The sequence below is a fragment of the Choloepus didactylus genome, chromosome 22 (assembly GCF_015220235.1).
Source record: "Choloepus didactylus isolate mChoDid1 chromosome 22, mChoDid1.pri, whole genome shotgun sequence".
Lineage (NCBI taxonomy): Eukaryota > Metazoa > Chordata > Mammalia > Pilosa > Megalonychidae > Choloepus > Choloepus didactylus.
The window spans coordinates 43,545,794-43,569,023 of NC_051328.1; positions in this window are offsets into that span (position 1 = coordinate 43,545,794).

A 23,230-nucleotide genomic window follows, 5' to 3' on the forward strand; every position below is an offset into this window, starting at 1 on the left:
GCCCTGTCCACGCCCAGCTCCTTGCTGACCCCCAGCACCCTCATGCGATGGCCCCTGACGCTCTGCCGGCCTGTCTCGGCCCCCCGGGTGCGGGAATGGGGGTGCCACGTGCTCCTCTGCTCCACCTGCCTGGGGTTCCGCAGCCGTGCAGGGCCCGGCCCTCGCCCCACGCAGCTTTCAGAGACGCTCTCTCTCTCCCCCTCTCCGGCCCGACCGCTGACTGCCCCGCGGAGCCCGAGAACCAGGCCCTGAGACACGCGGCTGCACAGCCACCCCCCGCGGCAGGAACTGGCCCCCGGGAAGGATTTGAGCGTGAGACCTCACTGGGCTTCACCCCAGGAAGCGTGGGTGGGGCTGGGACGGGAGGGAAAGGAGCCGCCACGGGCAGTGGGAGCACCCCTGTGGGAACTCGGGGGGACAGCGGTACGGCACCTCCAGCCCCAAGGACACCTGCGGGACGCCGAGGGCAAGCCCCCCCACCAGGCTGCCTGCGCGGGCCTGCAGGACGCCCTCAGGCGGGGGTCAGGGGTCGCGTGGAGGCAGTCCGTGAGCCCCCGGAACGGGGAGGCCGTGGAGGACGCTGGGTGACGCACCCCGGTGTTCGCCGCAGCTCAGTCTTCCACATTTTGTACGACACTCAGAGAGCTGAACGGCTCACTGAACGTCAGGGTGCCGCAAAGCCACGGTGCTGGAGCGGGAGCGCACATCTGACTCCAAAACACTTTCCTCAGCGGACGCACCACACTGACCGCTGACCCTGCCTTCTGCCCTCCCACCGGCCTCCCGGCCACAGCCGGGGGAAGGCGGCTAAGGAGAGCAGGGAGGGGAGGGGCAGAGCAGCAAAGGCAGGAGCGGGGCCCAGAGGACTGGGACGGGGATACAGGGGGGTCCGGGCAGGCCCAGGAGATGGCCCTGACCCACTAGGGTCACAGAACTTCCAGCTGAAATGCTGCCGGGGCAGGGAGAGTCCACGGGCCTTAGGAGTCAGAGTAAGTAAAGCCACGGTCCTTGTCATGCCCAGAATCACAGGGAGACTTCAGATTTGTTTGAGTGATTTAGATTAAAGGAGAGTAACCTCTCCCACCCCAAATAATGAGTATAGAGGGGGAAAGGGTGGGAGGAAGAATGTAGAAACCCAACAATCCAAGAGAAGGTAGGAGAGGAGCAAAAAAGCCAAGAGAAGGGAAGCTCCACAGAACACAACCAACAGGATGGCAGGGTAACTCCAAGGTAACGACAACTGCAATAAACATAAACAGGTTAGATTCACAGGTTCAAAAGCAGAGATCAGCAGACAGATAAACCAGAATCCAAACATTGCGTACAGGAGACTGGGATTCAAGCCTGGGCTCTGCCTCCTTCTTAGCTGAGAGACTTGGGGATGGGGTGGGGGGGTCCACTTAGCTTCTCCAAGCTTGGCTTTCTACTTTCCTGTAATAGGAATAAAAATTGTATTTTACAACGCTGCTCAGAGGGCTCAGTGGCTGTGAACGTGCTCAGAGAACCACTAAAATGCTCTGTAAGTGCCATCGCTGTATTCATAGACTCCTAAAGCTCTGTGCTACCCCTTTCCAAAAAACTCCAGAGTTTCCTTAGGTTTTGTTTTTGTTGTTTTTTTTTAAACACAAGTGTCCCCAGAGGGTGTGCTGACCCTGAGTCCGGTCTTGGAGGCGGAAAACCAGCTTTGCGGTTCTGAGAAAAATCATTTAAGGAGTGAAGCATGAGGTAAGCAAGGCCCAAACACTGACTAGATTTATTCCACAGGCCGAGCAATAAGCTGGGTTTATTTTCCCCTGAAACCCGCTCATGAGCCTGGTGAGGACAGGAGTAGACGTGTCCTGGGTGTGAAGCTTCTGCAGTCTGGTGGCTGCCGGAAGCGTGAGTTACTCTAGGGGCGAATCGTGGCCCCAGGTAGCAAAGCCCCCGAGAGAAAGAACAAGCCAGGGCCCTTCCAGCCCCAAGCAAAGCCACGGCAGCCACGGAGCACCCAGATCCCACAGCATCTCCATTCCTTTCCAAGCAGCCCATTAGGTCCTGAAACCTGCCCCTGCTGCATGCACATCCAGCTGCTCGTGGCGCAGGAGGAGGCCCGGACGTGACCGTGCCCCCGGCTCTGTCACCACCCTCCAGCTCGCCGGGAGCCCGTGGGTGTACTCAGAGCAGCACTGGGGTCCCCCATGATGGCAGGCAGGCCGTCGTCCCAGGAGAGGCTGGGGCGGCAGGAAGAGGAGCCTGTGAAAGTCAGTCGGGGCGAGCGAGCTGACACAGCCGGGGTGCCGAGGGGCCCAGGAATGAGTATTTTGTACAAAGAGGGCAAAGCCAGTGCCTTATTCGAATCCCAACAACCCTCCGAGATAGTACCAGGGTCTTTTCCATTTTACAGTGGGGGAAACAGGTGCAGAGGCAGCTTGCCCCAGATCCCACAGCTGAGAAGGGGGAGGCTGAGGTTGGGGCCCGGGGTCTTGCCCAGGCGGGTGCCTGCTGGCCCCAAGGGGGTCACCGAAATTCCCGGCTCCCTCCATTCCTGCATCCTGGTCTCGGCCAAACGCCACTTCTCCGAGGCCCTGGCTGGAGCCCTGGCCGCCTCGCTCGCTCTGCCCTGAGTCATTTCCGCCTCGGCCCTGCCCACCCCCCAGGGCTGCCGTCTGTCCCTGCACCCCCTCCACCCATCCGGACAGGACACCGTGTCCCGGGCGAGGGGGCGCGGGGCTGGGGCAGAGCAGCTGTGAGCCGAGGGGCCGGCGACCTGCCAGGAGGCGTCCAGACCTGGGTCCTTCCAGGGCAGAAAAGAGGCACAGTGAGCGAATGACGGAGACCCAGGCTCGCACCCTCTCCGGGCCCCAGGCGGGGCCACAACGCCCGCCTCTGGCTTCCCGCTGCTCCCAGGCTCCAGGAGAATTCCCAGACCCGGGGCGGCTGCTCCCCAGGGCCCATGGGAGACACTGTCTCTTTCCCAGACAGAGACCCAGCTCCCGCTCCTGTCACTGAGCTGTCGGCAGGGGAAGCTGTTCTCCAAGGCCGGGAGGGGCTGGTGGGAAAGAACGCAGAATGTGCTGGAACGAGCCACCCCATCCATCACTGTCCCCGTCTGCCTGTGGTTCCCAGCCCGCCTGGCCAGCTGGGAACTGGCCACGGCCCAGCGCTGTCAGGCCTGGGTTCTAGAACCCTCCGAGGGAGGACCTGGCCCCAGCCGACAGTCATCTTCCCAGCCCTGCCCTATTTGAGTCCACGCTGGAACAATACAAAACTGAAGGGGTCAGCGCTTCCCCCCGCCGAGCCAAGTCTGGACCCCTCCCCAGTCCTCGGGCCTGACGGGGTCCCTGGGCCCAGGACAGCCCCAAGGCCACCCCAGGGGGTGATGGCGAAGGCCGTGAGGTCACCAAGGCGGGAATGCTGGGCCGAGTCAGGGATCCGGGTCCCCTTCCACGGTGCCCCCCGCTCACTGTGAACTCTGGGGAGACCTTCCCAGAAGCCCCCGAGTCTGGGTGTCCCGTTGGAGAAATGGGGGCCCACGACCCCCTTCTCGGGCAGGAGTGAGCTGAGCCCACGCACACGGACGGGCTCTGTGAACTTGCACCCGGTGCTGGGTGGGCTCCCCGCCCCCCGGCCTCTAATCCTGGGTGGGGGCACCTCACGCTCGGACCCCCGAGGGAACATCCACGGCTTTCCCTGCTCTGGGCCTCAGTTTCCCCTGTGAAAGGGGACGGTGACAGAACCTCTGGCTTGTAGGAGGTGGAACGAGCGCCTTTGTGAGAAGCCTCCAGGCCCCACGTGGACCCCCCGGCACCGAGCTGCCACCGCACGGGAAGCCAGGAATCGGCCGATTCGGAGAGGCAGAAGTGGGGCCGAGGTCAGCGGGGCCGGGGGCGGGCCGGGGTTGGCCCCTCGCGGTGCAGGGCTTCTGTTTGGGGGCTTGAAACAGTGTTGGAGACGGAAGGTGGCGACACTGGCACAACGCCGCACCGTGAAAGCAGCACCGCGCTGCACGCCTGGAAACGGCCAAGACGGCAGACGTCACGTGACACATCCACTGCAGCCAGCAGAAGCGTTCGTCAGAACGAGCACCCGGATCGCGTGTGACCACGCTCAGCGGGTGTCCCAACTCTGAGGCCACACAGGTGGTGTGTGTATTAGGGTTCTCGAGGGAAGCAGCGATGTCTGTAAACATGAGATTTTATAAAAGTGTCTCTCACAACTGTGGGGATGCAGCAGTCCAAATTCCGTAGGGCAGACTGGAGCTGATGAAGGTGTTCGATGAACTCCCCAGGAGAGGCTGGCTAGCTGAAGAAGTAGTGAAGGTTCTCTCTCTTCTCCCTTAAAAGGCTTCAACTGACTAGATTAAATCCAGCTGACTGAATTCTCTCATTGTGGAGGACACACCTGTCATTGATGTCATCAGTCGCACATGCAGCCAATTGACTGATGATTTAATAAACCAACCTTCTGGTTTATTAACCAGCCACAAATGTCCCTGCAGTAACGGTTAAGCCAGTGCCTGCTTGACCAGACACCTGGGCACCATCACCTGGCCAAGGTGACACAGGAACCCAACCATCATGGGGGCACAGAGCTTTGACTTTTAAACCAGCTGCTTCAGTTGAGAGCCCCCCGGCCCTGTGCACAGGCTCCAGAACCAGTCCTTCCCGTCACTCCTGACAGGGCCATGAGGTGTCAGAGCCCCGGCCTACAGGTGGGGAAACTGAGGCACAGAGTGGCAAAGCCCTTGCCCCAGGCCACACAGCCACTGCACAGCGGCACTGGGTCTCGAGCCCACGTCTGCCGACGTCCTCGATGGTGCTGGCTGGTCCATGTGTGTGGGTGTGCCCGGGGCAGGGACTCCTGTCGGAGGAGTGAGGGGTGCACAGGAGAAGGTCCCACAGCCACAAGGAGGCTGGTTTTGCTCTTAGTAGCCACAGAGGAATCCCACAGCGGGCCAGCATGTGCCTGTCGCCGTTGGTGACAGGAGGAAGCTGACTGGCGGGTGCCATCATCTGTTGCCAAGATGCCACAAGACGGGACTGAGCCAAAATCTCACAGGGACCCCCCTACGGGCCCAAGGTGTCAGCTCAGGCCGAGAGACCCTGCCCCACACAGACTGGCCCCTCAGCCTGGCATCTAGTGCCTCTGCCTGCACAGCCCCCACCCATTTCCATCTAAGGGGTCACCAAAGACGCTTGGAAACAAGACCTTAACTGCCAGCTTCTTGTAGCAGGGCATGGTGGACAGAGGGGCCCACCGAGGCCTCCCCCAGGCCCCTGCCTGCCAGACACGCTGGCTGCCCATTCCTCGCTCACAGCTCTCGCTCCTGTGCTGCCTTGGGGCCTTTGGACTCACCTTCCCTCCTGGGAGCCTTCCCCAGACTCGCAAGGCTGCCTCCTTCCGCCCCTCAGGTATCAGCCGCAGCGTCCCCTCCTCCGAGAAGCCATCCCTGACCACCCCAGTCAAAGCAGTCTCCACCCGCAGCCACTTTCTGCCACCTCCCCCCGACTCTCTCTGGAGCCCTTGTCAGCACTGGAAGCCGTCCTCTGGGCTGGGCCTCCCAGTCACTGAGTGCCAAGGAGCGAACCCCAGATGGAGCCTGGGACAGCACAGGCTGCCTGGAGAGCCGGGCCTGGCGGGCATTGGGCTCGGCTCCTCACCATGGGGCTCCGGGCAAGCAGCTCCCCTCAGCTCAGTCAGCGTGGGTCATGGCACGTAAGACCTGCCCATGCGAGGCAGGGTCACTGCCCAAGGGGACCCCGTCCTCCTCTGCAGAGCCTGGCCCCGAGCAACGAGACTGCAGCTTGTCCTATCGAGGGACAAAGCTACACCTCCTCCACCCCCAGCCTGGGACGGGCCTGGTCACTAGGGTGTGGCGGCACTGACCCTGGCCATTCAAGCAGCTGTTGGCTCCCGTCAATCTCCTGGGCCCCCATGAACCCTGCCAGGCTGCCCGCTGGAGTGGGGAGACCTGGGGTGGGCATGGCCCGCCTGCCACAGTCAGCAGAGTTCCCTGCCCGGCCCAGGAGCCAGACCAGCTGGGCCCGGGGGGCCGCTGAGCCGGGCCTGCCAGCGGCCGACCCACAGGGTCGAGGGCCTCAGGATGGCGGCTGTTCTGAGTCGCTACGTGTTTTGGGGTTGTTACGCGGCAATGGCTAGCTGATACGTCCTGGTGTGTGGAATCACTGCCTGTTAGAGCTGGACCTTGCAGAACAAGCAGGTTTTATGGACTTTGCCGAAGGGAAACCAGAGGCCAGGCGGCGGGAGGGGCAGCGGCTTGTCAGAGCCAGTTACTGCCTCCTGCACGTTGACTCAGCAATTCCACTTTCAGAAATGGGCTCCAGGGAGGTCATCAAAGGCGTGCCCAGCGGTGCCCCACAGGATGCTCAGCATGGCGTGTTTACATGACGAGCAGAGAGTGACGGGGAGGCCCCTAAGACGCACGGCAGGGCACAGTAAACAAATGATCTCGGAGTCCCCTAAAATCCCACTGAGGCACGTTTGCTTTGGAAAACTGTCACCTGGACCCACTCAGCTCAGCGACCACACTCCCCGAGGCGGCTGTTTCTCTCCTGGAAATGCTCTCCACCGATGGGCAGGGACTTGTGCTCCCGGAGATGTCGCCCATCACCCCAAACCACCCAGTCAACTGTGCATCTCCGAACAGTTGCCACACGGCACCGGGGACGACAAGCGCCACCAGGCACAGCCGCGGCCGATGCACCAGCCCAGTGACTCTGTGCACACAGAGTTCAGCACCGGGACGCAGGGTGGTGGCTCCCTCGGCGGGCAGCGGCGGGGAGGGCACTGGGCCTGCCGGGTGCCCCGGCCGACGCCGCGCAGGTGCGCACTGTCAGGTGGCTCACTGTTCCCCATCTGCGCTTTCAAATGCACGTTTACTCTCAATGATGATGCGATGGAAGAGCAGCTACCAGTACGGAAAAGCGACCCCCGAGTGAACATCAAAAGCAGGCGGCAGAAGACGGTAATCCCACCTCGTAAATAAACACACCACGGGAAGGTGGCTGGAGATGAAACGGGGCTGGGGCTCCTGTTTTGGGGGAGGAGAGCCCGGGCGGCAGGGGGCTGGGGCTCCGGGTGGCCGTGGAGCCTGCGCCCACACAGCTCCCCCCTGCTGTCCGGGGTTCAAGGAAGTTAAGGGCAGGGGGCAGCCCAATGTGGCTGGAATTAAAATCTTCCCTGCTCCCCAAAAGGCTGCAAACGCACTGCAGATGCCCAGGGCCTGTCGCCCGGCGGCTGGCACACAGAGCAAGCGCCTTCCTTGCCCAGCCCCCTCGCCAACAGCAAGTCCCTGAGAGCCGGGGCGGCCCTGCTTCTGCTGCTGCTGCCCAGGGGCGGCCAGGCTGGGGGAGGGGTGTGTCCCTCTCCCAGCACCTGTCCTGGCATTACAGGGGTCCGGGCATCCAGCCCCCCCATGCACAGGTGCACTGGGGTGAGTGGCCCGTCTGCATCTGTGGGTGCTGTGGCTGCAGGTGGGTGACAGAGGGGGAGTGGGTAGATGGGTGGATAGAGACGAGCGGGTGGTGGGTGGGTGGACGGACGGACGGATGGACAGATAGACAATGGGTGGGCGCACAGATGGAGAGACAGAAGGGTTGACAGACAGACGGATGGACGGATGGACAGACGGGTGGCTGGTGGGTGGTGCCCCCCGCCCTGGCTACGGGCTGCGTCAGTGCTCCACGCCAACCCCAGGCAGGAAGGCACGAGTGGGTGGCCCGTGGCTGGTGGGGGGCCTGACGCCCAAGCAGACGGAGGGCCCAGCGGTGGATGCCCTGGTGGCCGTGCAGTGGCCTCGGTCAGACCCCCAACGCCGTCCCTGCCCCTCCCTCACTGCCACAGCGTCTCCTGGGATGTGGGGTCCTGAGCAGGAGCAGTGTCCTTTCCTGAGGGCCCTCATGAAGCAGGTCAGTGAGCGGGGGGCTCGGGGTCAGGCTTTGGGGTCCCACAGCCCAGACTTCATTCCTGCTCCAGCACTTGGGGGGCCTTGGGCCAGTTTCCTCTCCTCCCTCAGCCTCAGTTTCCTTGTCTGTACCCTGAGGCAATGACCAGGGTCTCTGCCCGAGGCCGCCATTGTGACGACCTGTGTCTGTTTAGCAAACAGTGGTCTGTAATGGGGTCTGCACACAACCGCCCAGTGGCGGGGCCTCCGGGGAGGGGGTCTGTCCCTCCTGCCCAACACCCCCGGGTGGCCTAATATGCACAGAGATCTCGAGAGAGAAACAAGGAACCTTCTCTGGGGAAAGGGAGTACGGGGCAGGGGGCCTCTCTCTATACCCCTTTATACTATTCTTTCCTTTTAAACCATTTCCTTGATTTACTTCAAAAAATGCCGGTGACTGCCACCCCCAGCAAGACAGCGAGTGAGACGCTTCAGAAGTTGTGAACGACCCCAAGAACTGGCGGAAACACCTTTCTCAAAGCTCCAGGAAACACTTAGGGCTGCAGTGACAGTGACAGTTGAGAAAAGGGCTGTTTAAAAGCGACAGGATCCTGTGGCCCCTTCCCCACCCCTCCCCAGCTTGGCACACAGCTGGCCCCAGCTCCCAGGAACTGGAGGGAGCAGAGGAACCCTCGAGCACACGCTGGGGGCATGGACGCCTGGCCCATTCGATCTGGTGGTGGCCTGAGGGACTTGCTGTCCCAGAACGTGCCCTGTGAGTAGAAGGCGGCTCATCAAGTTCTCCTGCAGAACCCTGGGGGAGGGCAGCTCCAGTGGCTTCCTGGGGAAGGGACTGCAGCTGGAGGATACACCGTGCAGTGCCCAGGACTGTGAAAAAACTGTTCCCTGGGAAAAGGGGGAATTTGAAGTTGTGTACACGAGAATGCCAAGGGCCACACGCACGTGCCCAATAAGACGCAGGCACAGAAAGGACCAGGGAGGCCCCTATGCTTTGCCCTCAAGCTGTTCTCTAAACTCATTGTATGGATAAGCCCTGAGGGAGAGCACCCACACAGGTCAATGTGCAAAGTCAATCTGCAAAGGGGTTTTCTTCTCTTCCTTCTTATTTTTGTTAGCTCCGGGCATTCAAGAAAAGCTCTATTCTAACACTAGCTGGATACAAGCTTAAGGAACAAAGGCGTTAGCTCTAAATTCCAGAGATAACACCTTAAAATACCAAAATGCCCAGGTTTCAATGAAAGATTACAAAATATATAGGGAAAAAGGAAGTGACAGTCCAAGCAAAGAAGAAGATGAAAGCCTGAGAATCCATCAGTGAGGACAGCAGACCTGGGACACTGCAAAGCCTTTTTTAAAAAGGGGTCCCAAATACGCTCAAAAAGCTAAAGCAAAAAGATAGAAAAACACAAAAAAGAATATCAGCAGAGAAATGGAAATTATGAAAAGAACCAAACAGAGCTGAAGCCCGCAGTAACAGAAATTAAAAATTCCCTAGAAGGGTTCAGCATCAGATTGGAGCTGGCAGAGGAAGGAATCAGAGAACTTGAAGATAAGACCATTGACATCGTGCAGACTGAGGAGCAGAAGGAAGAAAGAATGGAGAAAAGAGAACAGAGCCTGAGGGGCCTGTGAGACCCTAACAAGGGTATCGACAGACAGATGTGGGAGGCTCTACACTCAAGGGCTCAGGAAACAGGCTAATAGATGGGTGGATGGATGGACGGAAGGACAGATGGATGTATGGGTGGGTGGGTAGATGGATGGATGGATGGATGGATGGATGGGTGGATGGGTGGATGGATGGGTGGGTGGGAAGATGGATGGATGGATGGATGGGTGGATGGGTAGATGGAAGAATAGACAGATGGACAGATGGGTGGGTGAGTAGATGGATGGACGGACGGGTGGGTGGGTGGGTGGATGATGGATGGGTAGATGCATGGATAGATGGATGGATGGATGGATGGGTAGATGGATGGAAGGGTGGGTAGATGGATGGATGGGTAGATGGATGGATGGATGGGTATATGGATGGATGGGTGGATGGATGGATGCATGATGGGTGGATGGATGGATGGATGGATGGATGATGGGTGGATGGATGGATGGGTGGATGGATGGGTGGGTGGGTAGATGATGGATGGGTGGATGGATGGGTGGATGATGGATGGGTAGATGGATGGGTGGGTGGATGATGGATGGATGGATGGGTGGGTGGACGATGGATGGGTAGATGGATGGATGGATGGATGGGTGGGTGGATGGGTGGATGGATGGGTGGATAGACTGAGATGGCAAATCTGGCAGAATGTTCAAGTTGGTGGATGTGGGTGTATGGGGTGGAGGGTCTGTTATCCCTGTGACTGTCCTGTATGTTTGAAACATTTCAAAATAAAAACTTAAAGAATTGCCTGTACCCTGGGCCCACCCTCCTACTTTAACCCTTGGGGAATGAAGGAGGATGGATGGTGCAGCAGAGACAAGGACTAACAGATAATTACGAACTGTCAAGCTGTTGATAAGCAGATGCCATATTGCAAAACCTGAAGGTGAAATCCAAGGGGCTGCTCACAGACTCTGGCTGGGGCCTGGATGAAACGTGGCCCTCAAAGCCAGGTGTGCGCATAGTCGGGGACAAGACGGAGAATTCTGTAAGGGAAAGCAGACACACTGCAGAGAAGCTTCTAGAAGAGGTGGCATTGGAGCTGGGTTCTGAGACTTGTTGAACTGACACCACTGAAAAGGGGCAGAGGGGAAAGGAAGTCCCCACTGAAGGCACAGCGGGGCCCGAGGGGGGAAGGCAAAGGTCCAGGAAGGTGCCTGCAAGTGGGAAGGTGGGGAGGGGTCCGGGAGGGGCTAGGCAGGGCGGTCAGGCCCGTCTGCGGAGCGCCTCGCAAACCAGGCCCAGCAGTTCCGATTTTCCTTGTTGGCAAAGAGGTGCCACCGAAGGCTTAAGCTGCTTCTCCAACTGTTTTCATTGTTTAAAAAAATGTGCAAATTGGCTGCATGTCACCTTAACTCTGTAGGGGAATGCTGCCGAAATTTAAAAATAATAATCCTCCCGTCCGTGTGCTAAATAACAATTAGGGGCTGGTGTTGCAGCATCAGTGTCACAGAGAGCGTGTTTCTCCTGCAGAGCTGGAGGGTTCTCCCACCAACCACCAGCCCCAAACAGCCCACCCCACTGTAGGTGGGATGTGGGGGCACCCGGTTTCCTGTGCATACGGATGAGAGAACCCTGGGAAGAGCATGGCGTAGGCCTCCCCAGGCGCCCTCCCATCAATGGGGACGCAGCGTGCCTCCCCATCAGGGCTGCAGGTGGCAGGTGACAGTTTACCTGCAAACCCTCAGACAGGAGGGGCCCCAACAGGCTTCTAGAAACGCTGCCCCTGGGGAAGGCAGCCGTGGGGAGGTGGCCACCCTGGCTTCCGGGTCCTCTCTTGTGCCCTGTGGCAGTGCCCGAGCCGACCCCAAGGCAGACGGGGAGAGCCCCTGCGGCGGCCGAGAGCAGCTCCCAGGCAGCCCCAGGGCAGGGGCAGGGGCCTGGGGCTTTCTCCCTGACCCCACCCAAGGGCACACGCACACCGACTCCTCTCTCCCTCCCCCGTTGTTCTACGTCCCAGCTGACCCGGCCGCCCCGGGCTGGGGTCCTCCCGGCCTGTGCCGTTGCGGGAGAGGCCTGGGCGTCCTCTCGCAAGACCCCACACAAAGCAGGGGTGACCCTACCGAGCCGGGAGCCACCGGGCAGGGCCTGTTTGATGGCATCGTGCGGCCACATCCCTTCAGCCCTCCAGCCCAGCAGGCAGGGGCAGTGCCGGGGCCCCCAAGCCCGTTGGAGAACTCGGCGATCACTGCAGTCGCTGCCCACGACGCCGTGGGGACACGCAGGTAACAGTCGGCCAGATCAACCGTTTTTAGTCTCGTCACCACATGACAGCGCTGTGCCCCCCGACCCGTCCCCAAGGCCTCCCGCCTCCCCAAGCAGAGGCCGCACCCTTCAAGCACCGACGCCCCTGCCCCACCCCCCAGGACGCCGGGATCCCCTTCCGGGCTCCGGATTTGTGCTTCTGAGCGTGTGTACACCGAGGCCTCGGTGCTGGTCCGGCTGTCCCAGCAGTAGTGGGTCCCCGCACCTCAATCCCCCCAGCCGGGCACCAGCCCGTGGTTAGAGTGTGCCAACCCTGCTTGCCCATCCTCGGAGCGGGCCCGGGGCCGGCTGCCGCCCCTCGGCTCTGGCACATCACACCACTGTGCACGCTGGGGACAGCTGTCTGTCCAGGGCTCTGCTCTCAGTCCTCTGGTACAGACCCGGGGGTGGGACTGGGGCCCGGGGTCTCGTGCTGAGCTTTCCCCAGGCTCTGACTCCCCGGCTCACAGGGAGAAGGCCGAGCCCCGAGAGAAGAGGCTGCAAGGGGCCTGCCGGGCTCGTCCCTGCTGCGAAGTGACCCCAAGGAGGGCGGAGAGACACGGGGTTGGGGTGACCCCATCCTGTCACCCCACAGTCACCAGTCCCCAGCAGCCTTCCAGACACTGTCACGGAAGCACAACCCCACACAGTTTCACCCTCTAGGAAAGACAAATGGGCACGCTGGTCGGACTTCTCCACAGCGCATCTCGTGGCTTCGTGTATGGCAGGGACATCCCCACCAGGACCCGAGGCCCCCGGAGACCCCCACGGCGACCTGCGGGTGCTCGGTGGCGGCTATGCCATGGAAACGGCTGCCCACAGCCCCTGCCTCAGAGAGAACGCGGGGGCTCGACAGGTGCCGAACAAAAGCCGCCCAGAAACAGGCCCTGGCCTCCCCCCGGGCCACACCACACCGCACCGACACGCAGCGCCCGTCCTTCCCGCAGGCTCCGGCAACCGCACAACCTCCCAGGCTGCGTGGTCATGCTCGCCGTGAGCAGCCCGCGGACGGCAGCCGGGCAATGCAGGGACTGAATTTTTTATTTTACTTCGTGTTCAATGATTTAGATTTGAATGTCACGCACGGCTCGTGGAGGCCACAAATGGCAAGTACCTGAAAACGCAGGCGGGGAAAGGAGGTTCTCCCCAGCCCGCCCGGCCCCCGCCACCCCATCGTTTCCATCCCACCCGCCCTCCCGGCGGCCGGGGCACAGGGCCTGGGGCCGTGAAAGGGGACACAGGCCCTCAAGCGTCGCCATCCCCGAGAGGGCTACCGGGGTGTCCCCACAACCTGAAAACAACACTCCCTTCCTCTGCATTTGAGGAAAACTGCCGCCTCCGGAAGCAAACCTTTCCCACAGATGTTTCCTCTTGGCAGGACCCTCCGGCCCACCCTGGGCCCACCCACTCGGCTCACAAATCAGGGCTGCCAGGCGGGGGGACCCGGTGATGTCAGTGGTTTTTGGGAAGGGGAAGGAAAATACGAGGAAAAAAGCCTGTTTTACAAGCCTGCCTGTGCCATTGTTTATGTAAACAGGTAAATTGTTTCCTGCTTCAATTAAAAACATCTGCCACATAAATGAATCCCAATTAACTCATCCTGTTTTTAATTACTTTGTTAATTACACGCAGGCAGCAGAAAGGATGGCACGGGAATCGGGGAGCTGAGTGCAACCCCCCAGCCTGGAAGAACCCACCACGAGTCTGGCTCGTGTGGACGTGGGGGGCGGGGGCGGCACCCGCCGGGTGGGTTTCCCGATCTGGGGCTGGCAGGGTCCCCGGGTGGGGGCCTGGCCCCGGCTCCCGGCTCACACCAGGGCAGTGGGTGCCCCTCACCTGTCCCCTCAGCCTCCGCCTCCAGGTCGCGCCACCTCTGGGGGACCCCCAGGGACACCCCATCCCTGCCTCGGCCCTCGTTTTGCTGGGGGAGCCCGATCTCGTCCAGGAAGTGCTGGGCCCTGTCCCCTAGGCCGGGGCAGCAACGAGGGATGTGATTCATCCTAAACGTGGTGCTCAGGAAATACCCGTGCAGGCCGCCCCGTGTGCGAATGTGCTGGGGGACAGGCAGACCCCCACGGGCAGGCTGGGAGCCCCTCGGTCTGCACGAAGCCCCCATGTGGGCCGACGGGCCTGGGCCCCCCGGCGGGAGCCTCCGCCTGTTTCCCTCCTTTCACCAAGTGGTCTCGGGAAGGGGAGAGCTCGGGAGAGGGGCCCAGGTGCCGAGGGGAGCTCCTGCAGGGGGGCAGGGGCAGGCTCCACGTGGAAAGCCGTCACATCTGGGGAAACCGAGGCTCAGAGAGGGGAAGTGATTCTGCAGCTGAGGCCGGAGCCCCACTTCCCGCCAGCTGCAGGCAGACCCTCGGCCTTGGCGCCCCCGGGGACCCTCACTCTGGGGTCTCCCTCCAGCACCCCACAGGCCCCCGCCTCAGAGCTGAGCCCTGGCAGGCTCCTCTCACGTGTGCCCTCGGGGGTTTCTCGAGGACCCCCACTCTCTCTGCATCGGGTCGGGTTGACGTTTTCACAAAAGAGGTAAAGGGGAGGTGGCCCGAGGACAGGGCTCCTGTCTTCCTCAACCCGAGCCTGCCGGCCCCTCTGCCTCCAGCTGGCCCACCCCACGCCCTTCCTCTGTCCAGGCAGCTCCCTGGGCTTGTCTGTCTGTCTGTCTGCCCGGCCTTGGTGCCCCAGCTCCTGCCTGCCCTGGGTCGGGTAGGACGAGACTGTACTCGCCACCCAGGGCTTCCGAGGTGGCCACCACTTGGCTGGTCCCGGGAGGAGAGGAGGGGGCAGGCTCGGGTCAGCTGCTCGGCCCCCCAAAGCCCGCGGCCGGCACCCCGTCTGGCCCCCAGCTCAGCCAACCCCAGGCCTCCACTACCCAGCTCCAGGGGCCGCAAGCCTCCCACCCACTAGATGTCAGAAACGCCAGCGTTTGGCCCTTGCTCCGTGGGTGCAGCTTCTGGGGCCTTCCCCCAGTTTTTCTGTTTGGTTTTGACACGCTGTCCATCAGACCCTCCGGGACACGACCCAGGGTTGGCCAAGGGCTGTTCTGGAAGGACGTGGGTGAGCCGCGGCCCATGCCTGGGCAGCTGCAGGAGACCCAGGGGGCATCCCGGGCTCACGCACCCAGAGGGCCAACATGCCGGGGATCGGAAGGTTCCGGCACCTGGAGGCCCATGTCCCACCGAGCCGGCAGGCTGAGGGTGCTGGCGGGTTGTGGGGAGGAGGGTGCCACGCTGGCCCGTCCTGGCCGTGCGCTGAGCTGGGGTACGAGGGCCTGGCTCTGGGCTTGGCGGGGGTCGGTCTAGACCAGGCACAGGTGCTTCGGCGCCAACCTCGCTCGCAGGAAGTGCACACGACCAGCGGGGCGGCTGGCAGCCCGGCTCCGGGCCCTGCCTCGCCCCCTCTCCTCTGACAGGCCGGGCACGTCCCACCCGGCTCCCCCACCTCGGGAGGCCGCCCCGACCCTGTCAGCAGCCCCCACTGGGCCCCAGTGCCCCGACAGACAGCATCATTCCTGGTTTCTTCCGTTTAGCACCCGTCTCTCCCCAGATGGGGCAGTAGCCCTGCGAGGCCGAGCATCTGCTTCCTTCCGGAACGGCAGGTGGCCGGGAGAGCTCGATCGATATTTGGTGGACGATTGAACAAACACCTCCAAGGCTCCCCGTCTCGGCTGATCATCAGGGTGGATGCCATCTCCCAGGGCCCCTTCCCGCTGGTGAACCCGGGGGCCATGGTCCCCCCGCCAAAGGAAGGCCCACCCCCCACTCAGCTTGCGGGCTGTGCCCCGTGGGGACGGCACCCGGACACCCCCAGGCCCACATGAGAGGGTGAGGGGGGACCGGGGCCTCCTGAGCCAGGATCCACCCCGGGCTGCCCACCGCTGTGAGGGCCACGTGGGAGGGGGTGCAGGGGCTGGGCATCGGGGCGCTGCCAATGTGACCTGGGGTTGTCGCCGCCACCCTGTCCTCCCCCAGGCCTGGCTGCCAACCACAGCCCTGCAGCTTCTCCTGGGCAGCCAGTGGGAGACCCCCGCCCGGCCCCCGCCTCAAGGCTCCCGCCCCTCTCGGCCTTCACTTGACTGTCACTGTCCCCGGGAGCCCATCCCAGCTCCGCTGGCCCCGATTTCAGGCTCTTGGAACTTCCTGTACATCTGTGACAGCACTGGGATCGGGCCCCACTCCGGGGTCGGCCCCCTGCCCTGCATCTGGGCAGAGTCCTTATCCTTTGATGAAAAAGGTCCAGCAGAGGGGTGGGTGCTCGCCTGGGGCACCGGCCCATGTGGGAGACAGCCCTGGCGGAGCCCCCAGCTCCCAGCCGGCACAGGGCCTTCCCGCTGTCACCCAGCCCAGCCCAGACCCGGCCACCCTGGGGCGGAGACGCCGTCCCCACCAGGCCCCATCCTGACTCCAGACCCAAGAGTCCGTGAGCACGATGGACGGTCGCCTTCTGTCCCGACCCTGAGGGCGGCTTGTTCTGCAGCCATGGGCCTGGGCTCTGCCCAGCTCATCTCACAGCTGGTCCTGGAGCAGATCTGGGGTCCTTGGGGTGAGGGGACGCCCCCCACGCTCCCACGCATGCCTCTGGGCCCCTGAGGACGAGGGGCCCGCGTGGAGCTGTGCGAGGACCCTTGGCTCCAGGACCGACACGACAGCTGCTCTGGGTTTCCCCCGAGCTGTCCCCTGCAGGTCAGTGTCGGGGCCGGACGCGAAGGCTGGGACGGAGACAACGAGGAGGTTCCGGGGCTGTTGGGGGTGACGTCGCATGGCCGCCTGTGGGCAGACGCGCCGCGTTCAAACCACCCACCCTGGCGCCTGGCAAGGACGTCTGACCCGCAGGTGTCCTGGGCGGCGCGGCCACGGGGTCGGCCCCTGTGAACCAGGGGTGGGGACCTCAGGTCCATTTACAGAGGGCCCACCGTGCAGCCAGGTGCTCAGCTGAGCTCTGGGGCAGCAGGGACAGACAGACAAACAGCCCGCCCTGCAGAGCTGAGCTTCCAGGGAGGAAGACACAAAACGAAATGGTAAAAGATGGTGGCCGAGGATAGGAAATGCTGAAGGAAGGAGTGGGGAGGAGACAGGAGGGAAGGAGGCTGGGGTGGGAGCAGGTGCTCAGGGCGGAACATTCCAGGCCGAGGGAACTGCCGTGCGCAGGCCCTGGGGGGGGGGGCACGGGCCTGGAGCGCCTGAGAGGCGGGGGGAGGTGGGCGGAGTGACGGGGGACAGGTGGGGCGGCTGTGCCCTCAGCTCTGCTCGGGGTGTGGGGGGACCCCTGGAGGGGCCTCACGCGGGACCCCCTGGCTGCCGTGTGGAGAATGGACCCGGGGGGCAGAACCTGCTCCAACGTGAGGGTCAGAAACAGGTGCTGGGAAGACACGATGAAATCCGCCGCCAGCTCGCAGGGGACATGCCACTGTTCAAACAACCACCTCCTGGCACCCACAGGGGTCCCCAAACAGCAGGCGACTCCAGGCAGCCGAGCCCCCACCCCAGCCCGGTGTCGCCCCGTGAAAGGGGGTGGGGTGGTCTCAGGGGCTGGCGGGGGCTTCAGGTGGCAGGACAGAGTCGAGCCCAGAGCCCAGAGCCCAGGCCGCCCCGCACATCGCTGGGTGGGCACAAGACAGACGCAGAGACCCAGAGATTCCAGGCAAGGCACCCCAAGAGCGACAAAAACCTACGTCCACTCGAAAGCCTGAACCCCAACGTTCCAGCAGCTTCATTCACAACAGCCCCGAGGATAAAGAGCGCGTGTCCGACAGATGAACGATGGACAAACGGAAACCACTCAGCCTCGGGAAGGAACGAGGCACTGCTGCAGCCACGGCGGGGACGGGCCCGAAGGCGTCACATCAAGTGGAAGAAGCCAGACGCCAGAGGACAGCGGTCAAGTGAGCCTGTTCTACGAAACACCCAGAAGACACAAACCCATAAGGCAAAGGGGAGCCGTGGCTGCCGGGGTGGGCTCGGGGTTCCTTCGTGCGCTGGGGATGTTCTGGAATCGGCACTGGTGACGCTTGCACAATATCGTGACTGTACTAAAAGCTGCTAAACTTCGCGTGTTAAGACGGCTGAAGCGGTACTTACTCTTGGGGGCTCTTTACCACAGTTAAAAACAAATGCCCGGCCCCAGCCCTCCAGTGACCGCTGCGGCAGCTTGGGGTCGGGGCTCCAAGGGCGGCCAGGCTGGCTCCGCCGCGTCCCGGGCGCCAAGCGCGCCCCCAGATTGCGGGCCCCGAGGCGGGAACGAGGAGGGCAGGTCCAGCCCCACGGAGGCCGGGGGAGTTACCTGTCCTCTCCGAACTCCCAGCGTCCCTCGGGTGGGGGGGCGCGCCCCGTAAGGGAAGGGCTGCGGCAAATAACCTTTTAACCCAAGGCCTAATTCAGCCTAAGCCCCCCCTGCATCACGAGGGGGGGCTCCAGATGGCCCTTTTGGGGTCTCAGGCCCTTAGAAGATCAGATAAAAGCCCCTCACCAACATGTCATTTGTGTGGGCAACTGTCGGCCGTTCTCAGCTGCTCCCTGACCTATCCATGGACCCCCCAAGGCCCCCAGGCCAGGGGGAGCCCCGATTCCATGCAGAGAGGTTGGCCCACATCCATTGCGGACTGAACTGAACCCTGCCAGGCGTGGGGCAGGCCCTCGGCTGGGTGTTCTGGAAACTTGCAGAGGTCGCCACGTTTGGATGGATGGGGAAACCGAGGCCCCGGAAGCCAGACGCGTGCTGGTACAAGGGGCTGGCTCAGCCCCGGTCTCCCCACTGCCCTCCCTGCCCACCTGGCCTCGAGGACGCTCGCCCCACCTGCATCAGGTGTCCTGGAGCCGACCTGTCTGCAGTCCCACCTGCGCCTCAGTGAACCGGGATCTCACTGCGCGGAACGACCTCACGGGGCCCAGGGAAGGAGCGAGAGTGGGCTGGGTGAGCAGGGGGCACCGCACTCATTGCGGCCACAGCCACTTCTGGAACGTTCCCTGAGTCTGCCCCCAGGGCAGCTCCTCCTGGAGAGCCAGGTCAGAGGTCACACTTCCTTCTTCCAGGCTGGTTTTCACGCCACGCACTCACACACCAGCCCCACGTGCACACGCACATCTGCACACACAGGCGGCCGGGCCAGCACTGTCCGTGGAGGAGCCGCCCGGGCCCCACGGTGGACACACCCGTCCCCTCTGCCCAGGAAGGTCCTCTCAGCCGCCACCCTCCGCAGAACCTCCAGCCAAACGCCCGTGCTCGGAGGACTGGCTTCTCCAGAAAAGAAGCCCCTTGGCCGTGGGTGTGGGATCCACCACTGAGATGGGCACTGAGCTTGGGCAAGACGTGCAGAGTGTGGCGAGGAGACGGCCGCTGCTCCAGTCGTGCGTGGGGCCTGAGACTGCCCCGGCCCACGGCGTGCCGGCCGCCGGCTCGGAGCTGCCCGACCCCACCGCCGCAGCCAGCACCCACCCGGCCGTCTGGTCCCACCCCGAGCCCGTCCCCTCTGCCTTGCGACCCTTCCCCCTTCCAGCCCTCTGCTCAGCCGTCCCCTCCTTGGTGCTGCCCCCGAGACCCCCATCAAGTGGGGTCCCCAAGGACGCCCCCGGCCACACGTCCGTGTCCCCAGCGCAATCACCACGAGAATTTTATGCCCCTTTGCGTGGTGATGCGGGTAACGCCTCTGCCCTCTGCCGCGCCGTCTATGGGGCCGTGAGCCGCACGAGGTCGGGCAGGGGCTGGTCCAGAGTGGGACGCGATGAGCGAAATCACACACCAGGTTTCCACGTCTACCACAACACCTGCCGGGCCTGAGAATGCATTTACTGAGGACTCCTGAGTCGCCAGGGCCACATGTCACCAGGGACGAGACACAGGCCACATCCCTTACTGCCCCTCTGACCCCAGGAAACAAATGTGGACACCCCCAAATGACCCAGAGGAGCCGGCACCCGGGAAAGTACCCGCGGTCCATCTCCAGCGGGCCCCATCGGGTCAGCCGGGCTCCAGGCGGAAGTAAACAGCAGCTCCGAGCGGCCGGTGGCCACCCGGGCAGGACAGACGCCTCCCCGCCAGGGAGCTTGGCCAGCACGTGAGCCTGGACTGCCGAGAAAGGGTGGAGAGGCCCCCTGCTGAGAGGGCTGGGAGCGCACAGGGCCACAGAAGCACCCTGAGGGGTAACGACGGGGATACTGAGGCTCAGAGAGGCTGAGTCAAGGTGGGCCTCACGGTGGTAGCCTCCCCACCAGGCCTGCTGGACCCCAAAGTGGCAGCAGTGACTGGTTGTCCACAGCCTGCAGGTCACGCTGCTTGAGGACAAGTTCTGAAACACCCTTGAGGAGAGAATGAATGACTGCGTAAAAGACCAAGTGAGCGAGTGAGTGAATGACGGAGTCAGTGAATGACTGAATGAGTGAATGACTGAAAGAGAGTATGTGAATGAATGAGTGAATGACTGAGTGAATGTGAATGACTGAGTGACTGTGAACAAGAGTGAATGAGTTAATGAGCGAATGTGAGTGAATGAGTGAATGTAAGTGAATGAATAAGAGTGAATGAATGAATGAGTGAATGAATGAGTGAATGACTGAACAAGAGTGAATGAGTGAATGAGCAAATGTGTGTGAATGAGTGAACAAGAGAGTGAATGAGTGACTGGGTGGGCGAGTGACCGCGGCCCTCCTCCCTCCTGCCCCGCTGGCCGGGGTGGCGCACCCTCCCAGGCACAGAGAGCCAGGTGTGCCTCATCGGCGGTCCTGCCACCGCGGACCTTGGGCGGAGAGCAGGGGGCCAGGCGGCCGAGGGAGGAGGCGGGGTGAGGAATCGTGGGGTCCCAGCGACGGCGCCCCACAGTGGTCCCGGGTCCCTGGGGTTGGGGGCAGGGTCGGAGCCGAGCTTCTGAGTGTGAACCCCACCTCTGCTTGCTCCCCGGAGGACACAGTGCCCGGGGCCTCGGTGCTCGGCTCCCGCTGGCTGTCAGAGCTGGGGTGGCAGTGGCTTGGGGTCTGCCCAGGACGACACAGGGCAGAGGGAGTAAGTGGCTGGCACGGGGCACCCAGCCAGGAGGAGGGAAGCAAGCCCAGCACCCACCCCACCAGTGACCCTGGGAGGCACTGGATGTCCCCCAGAGAGGGGGTGTCACAGCCTCACCCATGAGCCCAGGAAGATGATGGTGAGAGCACCCCACATGCCTGATACATGATTGGCTCTGTTCTCTATGGTTTGCCCAGAGAAGGTGGGTGATTTACTAAAGGTCACACAGCTGCCGGGAAGGTGACCAGGATTCAAATCCAGACAGCAGGGCTCAGAGAAGCCAGGAGTGCCACCCTGCTGGTCCCAGAGCTGTGCAAAAGGGCAGATGCTCCCCAAGCTGGGCAGGGGCACCCCCGGTCCTGCAGAACCCCAGCCTCTCAACACCCTCCTCCCCACTGCACCAGAGGGGTTCCATTTGGCTGCACCTGGCTGGTGTGGTCTCACCCTGCCTTCTCCTGGGTGCCCCTGGGAGTCAGGGCCACCAGCTGTCATCGAGGGCCATCAGGTCCTGCAAGGAGCCCCCCTGACCTGCCCTGGGCGTGTTGGGGAGTGTCTTTTGTCCCGCTCTCCTTCTGCTCAGCTCCTTGGTGTGGACTTTTCTCTGCCCGGGTAAACAGAAGGCTCCTTTGCCCGCTGCCTTTCCGCAGCCTCCTCCTGCCATGTCCTCTGTGCTCCCAGCTCAGGGGCAGTCGGGGGGCTCCAAGCACCGCAGACCTTCCTGGAGGCCCACCCAGTCCTGGGAGGCTGAAAACACGGGTGGGCAGCAGAGGCAGGAAGCAGCCAGCGGCCGAGGGTGCGCGGCGAGCAGGAGGCGGGCAGGCAGTTGGCACCTCAGCCCGAAAAGACGTCTTCCTTATTACGGCCAAATTCATCTTTGTTTTCCTTCCCAGCGACATCTGGTGCACCGTGAGGTCCCACAAGTTATAAACGCAGAAGTCTGAACTTCTGTCTGATTGCTGCAGGAGACACGCTGCACACAGCCCTCGCCGGGGCGCGTTCCTGGGGGGTCTGGGGGCTTGGCTGTGTGCCCGCCCCTCGGGGGAACTGTGAACTCTCGAGGAACCTGGAGCCAAGAGTTTATCACCTGCGTCGCAGTGAGCGTCCCTCCCAGACACCGGGTCTCGGCCTCAGCCCTTCCCACGGACGCTGCTTTCCTCTCGGGCTCTTTTCCGGGCTGCCCTCCGCGGACGTCCCAGCGACCCGGCTAGTCTGGGCAGCTCCCCCTGAGTCTGGGTCGAGCCTTGGGAACCTCCAAAGGAGAATCGGGCCCTTTCGTTTGGCCCCGAAACGTCTAGGGGACAGGTTTCGTGAACTGGCCCCAAGAGAAAGGACTTGGGGTGCAGCTCGCTGGAGGCTCACCTGCCCCTGGGGGTCTGAGGGCCACCAGACCCGGCCAGCCAGCAGCTGCTCCCTCGGACGACACCGCGGCGTCCACCCAGCCTGCTCCAACCCAGGGGCCTGCCTGGAGATGCTCCCTGGGCCCCCCGTGGCTCCCACCCTCCTCACCAGCCCGCCCCCCAGGTGTACCGGGGAGCCCAGACCCCTCCTCAGTCCCGGGCTGGGCCCCCTCACCGCCCCTCCCCTCCAGCGTAGTGGTCCTCCATGGAAGGTGCACACAGGGGTCACCTGCTGGCCCACCCCCGGCTCCCACAGCAGAACCTGCCCGCCTCGGCTGCCGGGTCGGGGGGCCTGAGCCTTCTCCTCGTCTGTGACCGGGATGGTGCTGGCGCCCACCTTCAGGGCTGTCTGAGGCTCGAAGGAGACGCACCAGCCACGCTGAGCCTGGCCCGAGTGCCCGCCCGAGGGAGTGTCTACTGCTGTGGCACGGTCACCCTCCCCGAACGCCGGCACGAGGAGAGGGCTTTGCAAACATCCAGCCCGACCGAGCAGCAGAGGGCACGTCCCAGGCCACTCTCTCCCAGCGTGTGCAGGGCGGCATGGCCGGCCGCACGCATGCAGTCACCAGCTGGAGGGCAGCAGCCCCCGGGGGCTCGGGCTCCAGCACAGGCAGGCCTGGGGGTCAGGAGGTGGCCTGGGCCTGCACAGACAGCAGTTGCCGTGTCTGAACCCCCTGTGATGACGGTCAAAGGATGTTCCAGCGGCTTCAATGATGACGGCCCAGCCCCACTCCCCAATTCTTTATGCCACCCTCACTAAGGGTGGTGGGACGTGGGGTCAGCCAGCGCTGCAGGAGAGCTGGGAAAGCTGGGAAAGCTGGGAAAGCCTAGGGAGGCCTCAGGCTCCTGGGACCCACACAGGGTGGGGGTCGAGCACTCTCTCCTGCACCCTGACCAGGACTCAGGACTAGACAGGGATCAGGGATCAGGACCAGGAACCAGGGATCAGGACCAGGAACCAGGGATCAGGACGGGACTAGGGACCAAGGATCAGGACCAGAGACCAGGGACTAGGAACCAGGACCAGGACCA